At 40.9% G+C, this 6,150-nt stretch overlaps 1 long non-coding RNA gene across 4 annotated transcripts; it reads right to left on the minus strand.

The window, feature by feature from the left end:
* Positions 1-2,428: 2,428 nt before the first annotated feature.
* On the minus strand, positions 2,429-5,756 carry LOC119310192. Of its 4 annotated transcripts, none has more exons than XR_005150671.1 (4): positions 5,451-5,756; positions 5,184-5,241; positions 3,860-5,113; positions 2,429-3,722 (listed from the first exon to the last, which is right to left on the minus strand). It is a non-coding gene; the product is annotated as an uncharacterized LOC119310192 (long non-coding RNA). The 4 variants fall into 4 exon arrangements; XR_005150673.1 differs by having other exon boundaries at positions 2,429-3,484; positions 3,680-5,113; XR_005150672.1 differs by having other exon boundaries at positions 2,429-3,213; positions 3,401-5,113.
* Positions 5,757-6,150: the final 394 nt, after the last annotated feature.

Consider the following 6,150-nt stretch of genomic DNA (forward strand, 5'->3'; position numbering starts at 1 on the left):
ATCAAGCATCCTCTCTTTCTCCTTCACAAGCTTTCGGAATGCTTTTTTCTCCTTAGCATCAGAAGGTTCCTCGATAAAGTGATACTTGCTGAAATCCTTCATGGCCGCATTTGCCTCATCATAACTCTTCAACAATGCTTCACATTCCTTCTTCAAGCAACGGTGTTGCTCCGCCATGATCTTCTCACACGCTATGTTCATAGTCATGGATCGACTGTCCATCCTATATGAATATACGGGTTTAAGATGACATAAACAAAAACATAAAATAAATTAAGTAGAGTACAACACTCGGTTACTTGATATGACATACAACACCAAGTTCTTAATGAGTTCAAATGTTAAGGGTACAAGTCATAGTAGTTCAAACGACGATCAAGCATAGGGTACATGTCATTACAGTCCAAATGACAAAGATTACATAGCCTCATGCAATACTATGCGGCATACGGTCCCGGGTTGCAACAAATAACATCATTTCTTTCTTTGACCCATGCCCAACGAGATGCACGGTTCTCATCCGACGAGAATGGTTGGCGAACTAACCAATCAATGACCTGACCATGATTGTCCATGCCTATCTCAGCATACTCTGCCGTTGTCGCACACAATATAATTTGCATTGCAAGATCACGCCTACAAATTTTTTCCGCCGTCTTGAGCTTCTTCATCAACCTCTCCTTTTTTGTTATAAAATTTTCAGAACGGTCTTTATTGAAATAATTATATGAAAAGGCCCTACACTCCACATTCAACGCATCAATGGCTTCGATCCACAAGTTCATCTTTTTCTCAATCAATTCGCGTTCACGGTTCGCCGCCGCCTCAGCAGAAGTTTCAAAGAAAACGAACGGTGCCATCCTACAATTCGAAAAGTTGCTATTAAAGTAACTTAGCTTTAATTGCTTTCTTAAGCATAACCTAATCCCCATTATGTACATTAAGATTAGCACTAGATCTAGGCACACAAACTTTTCTACAAGCAATTCTAAGCACATCATACATAAGGAAATCACAAACATAAACCTAAATGGATCATAGTAATTGATTTGACCACACCAAAATGATGAGCTAGGATTTGCAATCAAATGAGCAAATGCAAAGTAAACAAATATATCAACCAATCAAAATGAGAGGAAATGAGAGAGCCACCTTGAGTGATGAAAATGATAAGAATCCACCGGAGAAATCTCAAACAAATGAGAGAGATTTGGGAGGCTCTTGTGCTTCAAAGAAAGAGGGGGGAGAGTTGAGCTCGGTGGAGAGGTGATGTGGGATGAATGAGTGGTTGAGGAGGTGGGGAATAACCAGCCCCTCCCCACCTTATCCAGAACACAGGACCCTACCGCCAGAGGGTATGTCGGTAGGCTCCAGTAACCTACCGCCGTAGGGGATGGCGGTAGGCCCTTTTCCACGTCAGCGCCTGCCAACGGCCGTCAGTCGCCGTCAAAGGGCCTACCGCCGTAGGGTATGGCGGTAGGGCACGCAATCCTACCACCAGGCCCTCTGGCGGTAGGCAAAAGGGTCAGATCCCGAAATTTTTCCGAACTGGGGTCAGATCCCGAAATTCTTTTCAAAAAGGGTCAAAACACGAAATTCGGCCACGCGGGGATCCCGTTCTCTCCACTAGTAAGCGTGCACGTGCAACGCACGTCTCAACTGAAATTCTTTGATAAGGATGGATACAACTTTGTTTTCACAAGATTATTTCAAAACCAACATTTTACAAATGATATGATTTTTGGTTGAGAACACATCTTATCTTGTTCAGCTTCCGCATGCAAGGTTCCGTCAACAGATGTGCCTGGGTGAACGGTTAAAGTTATGTAAATTCTCACCGCCATTATCATACATTGTGTTATCTCTATAAGCTGGACATTAGTCTATAACCCATGTACTCTTTATTACAGAAGCATGCAAATTACATTCAGAGTGAACATAGCCCAGCTGAACAAGAAAGGGGGCACTTAGCCTACCGAAAGAGTGCTATGTGTTTTAGCACTTATTTAATGCAAAAACCGTCAACCCTGCAAAAAAAAGAATGCAAAAACCGTCTGCATAATTTGCAGACCATAGCACAAAACAAGATCAAATTGATGTAGGATATATATTAATACCTCCGTTCCTAAATATAATTTTTTTATAGATTCCAATATAGACTACATACGAAGCAAATTGAGTGAAACTACAATATGAAATATGTCTATATACATCCATATGTAGTCTATATTGAAATCTCTTAAATGACATAAATTTAGGAATGGAGGGAGTATATTTTGCAATGCTACATTTTAGAGAAGAATATAAAATAGGATTAAAGGAGACATGCAAGTAATGGAGCAGGGAAATGATCTTGTCTGCATTTCAAGTGCAGACTGTACATAGTAGGAAAATAACCATAGTGCAAACACATATTCACAAAGGATACTAAACACATAATTCAAATACGTCGTTTGATTAAAATATGCGAGTTCACATCATAATAGCCAACTTTCACTACAACTCTCTTTCAAATTGTTTGTCCTGTGATGTGGCAAAGATATTCTCATACTCTTGCAAGGATCATAAACCACCATGATTTCCAATCATCGATTAAAAAGTTCCTCTGCAGTATTTGGTCATCCTGTGCACAAATCATACATATGTAAATCTCAAAAGTTATAGTATATTAAAGCATTCATCCACAGCAAAAAACAGATTGTACCACCTAAAATTAAAATTGTACTTGCTATTTTCTTTAACCGATCAGACATGTAAGCATGTAACATGAAAGAAATTGTACATGATCATTTTCATATATGTCTAATATATCTTCTACGTTCAGAAAATACGATTCCTTAACAAAACAACAATGAATTTAAAAGGCAAAAAATTATACCCAATTCACTACTCATAGAAGGTATAATCTCTATGCTCCAGAATATACCATCAATTATCATGGTCGAGGAAAGCAACTATACAAACCCAATAGTGAGATATATCCAAAGAATTTAGGCCCCTCGGTGTAAAAGAAGACTGGCGAAAATATACACCTTTTGCAAGGAAACCATGTCCTAGATGAAATAGCCTGCGCGCAACACACAAAATTAAATATCTCATAAATATCTAGAAATGTTCTATCACATCACACTTAGTTATAGCTCCTGCCGGGCACGCGTGGGCTGCAGGTCACCCTTAGCTGGTCTGTCGAGTCCAAGCAAAGGCATCACTGACCTGAATTTGCAAACAGTTATTTTAGTCCAAACTTTAAAAAAGTAGTCGCATGTTCATGGTTGATCAGGCAGAAATGAATGATTGAGATGGAACTATAATATCAAAACTGTAATTGTCGAATGATTGATAATGTGAATCGTACAATGAGAATAACAAAGAAGATAAAGAAACATTCAACACTCGATACCCTTTAGGTACAAATGGCACACGCTCATCACAAAAGTTCACAAGAACAGCTCCAATGTTTGACCAAACGCGACTCAGCTCCAGCCTGCAGGCATCCAAGTGAGATGGTGTGACAGCTTCATGTTGCTGTAACTCTTCATAGTATACAACAAAGACTGATTCAAGCTTTACCACAACAATAGAAAACAATTGCTAGGCAAATTTTCTTTTTTGCATAACCATCAGGCACACCTCAAATTACCCAACTTTAATCAATGTGATCTATATGGTTCACGCTCACCTCCCATAGACATTCTTGTGCAGAAGCATGTTGGGTACATCACCTGGAAGGAACGAACATGCATGACTCACGGTAGTCTTGGCAAATATCAATTTTTAATACTTCTGCATATAAACATCTTACTACAGTAAAGTGTGCTACCAAGTTATAGGCGTATAGCTACAGAGGTTTCCGGTATACCTGAATATTGGCTTGGCCATCAACATGTTTAAATGACGGAACATCTCCAGTTAACTGTGTTAAGTCATGTTGAAAATTTTTTACAGGGATCCTGAAGGAAAGAACACTGAATATGTCGAAGATAAGAACACTGGAGACTTAGAAAATTTCCTATGATACAAAGTATTGTCCCAGGTTACATTGTTCACCTTGGTCAGATCTGGAAAAAAACTTCACCATCATAGAAGTGTTTACTATAAAATTTAATTGTATATTATGAAAAATATTCATGTGAACACAATCGCCTATACAAACCCGGGACTTGGGAATTTCATCAAATTCACTTGGTCCTTCGCCATAAGAACACTGAAGACAACGAAGAAACTGACTGCAATGCTGAAACTATTTCAGGGTCATTACAAAAAGGAAGAAAAGACTTGGAAAAAATATTAGTGATTTGCACAAGGAGATGTGGAAACAGTAGCACACCTTCTGTTACACTTCAGTGCGCAGCAAACTGATTCTGATAGAATATTGACAAATATGCAGGCATATGCGTGAACCATGCTTGTTGTGCAGCAAATCCTAATAAGAATTATCGGTGGTATAATCCTATGCTACCTAGACGGAATGAGGAGCAAAATAAAAATATAAAAAAACTGTCTCGCACTGAAACAAAAATCAATAGCTCTAGCTCACCCAAGAATGCTACCTGAATATGAGCATCTAAATCATGTTCATGCTTAACTAAAAAAAAGATAATGCCAAGGAGGCGGAGATGCAAGATAAATTAACAACATCGGCAGTGAAATTATAATAAGTTGTCAAGCAGATCAAGATAGAGGATGCAGTCAAGTGCAATTGAGATTCAAAGTTATATTCAGCAATGTGACGGCAGAAGCAAAAGAAGCCTGTTTCGTCGTACATGAGGTTGCGTGCACAATGAAAGAGCTACAGTGGATTATCATTTGTTCACCAATCACTTGTTTAGAGTTTGGATCCTTTCCAACGTAGACATTAGCAATATTTTTCTATGATCCTATGCATATAGGATAATAATTAAAATGCAAAATGTCAAGATTTGGAAGTAAAAGGAATCTAATTAGAGTTTTCTGCGAGAGGATTGTTACCAATCAAACAATCAGGAGTATCGTGTTTTGGGGGCATCTCTGTTAGCAAGTGCAGACTCAAGATCGAGTGTTGCAGAAATGATTTCTTCAGTAGTAACTATTCCCCGTGTTATATCAGTGCCTTCTCAAATTACAGCAATCACACCTGCAAGAACTTTAGCAATAAGCATGTTGGTTTCTAGCCACACAGAACATATAAAAACACAACACCATACTGATTCCTTTGGAGTTGTTGCCTCTGCACCTTTGTGTGCTCCCTTTCAGTGGTTCAACCTGGACAGGATTTGAACAAATGTTAGTGTTAAATCTAGCAAAAAACTGAAACAAAAAAAGATCATATATGGATGAACAAAGGCGTGGAATATATGAACACGGAGAGACTGAAATAGAGAGAGGGCTAGCTATATAGAGAAAACAATTAGGGGTACTCATCGAACATGTGGTGGGTATCCAAACGCTACATGGTGTTGTGCAACCCCTACCAGTGTGCCTCCCTGGAGGAACGGCCGCAGGGGCATTATGCTTCCCTGGTGCGAGGTCAAGGAACAGATTTGAGGAGTCGATTGCCCCGCCGGAGAAATCCATCTTCACGGCCAAGCCCGGGGTGTCCCATGCCGTCGCTGATCGACGGAGGAGATGGACCCCGCCGCCGCCAATGCAACCCGCGGCGAAGGGGGCGACTCCCGCGGGGGCGGGGCGAAGGGCGGCTCCGGCGGCGGCTGACGGCCGCGGGACGAACGACGAGGTGGCGAACTGTGCGCGGGGGAACTGCCCCCAGGCGGGAGGAGGAGGAGGGGGCGAGAGTCGTGCGTGCGTGCGTTGTTGGTAGATTTCTTTTTTAATAACAGCGGGGCAGGTTAGCGATCGGCTTAATGCATGGTTAGCAATGACATGGTGGGTAATTAAAACATAAAACGCGTTTAGTATGCTGAAGGAATGTAGACCATCAGATTACAGGTTTCGATGGATAGGATGATCTGGTTCTCCGCCTTCTTTTTTTTTATAGGGGTAGTAGATAGATAGGGAGATCAGTCGTGGTAGTTTGGCAGCAAGGAAAGCGGGAGGGGAAGAGCCAGGGATCGATACTACAACAGGTGGGTGTGCTCCAGGAGAAGGTGGAGGTGGTCACTCGATAGAGGAAGGAAAAGCAGAGGCGGACGATCGCGAGAGAGCCAGGATGTC

This window comes from Triticum dicoccoides, chromosome 5B, assembly GCF_002162155.2.
Source record: "Triticum dicoccoides isolate Atlit2015 ecotype Zavitan chromosome 5B, WEW_v2.0, whole genome shotgun sequence".
Classification (NCBI taxonomy): Eukaryota; Viridiplantae; Streptophyta; class Magnoliopsida; order Poales; family Poaceae; genus Triticum; species Triticum dicoccoides.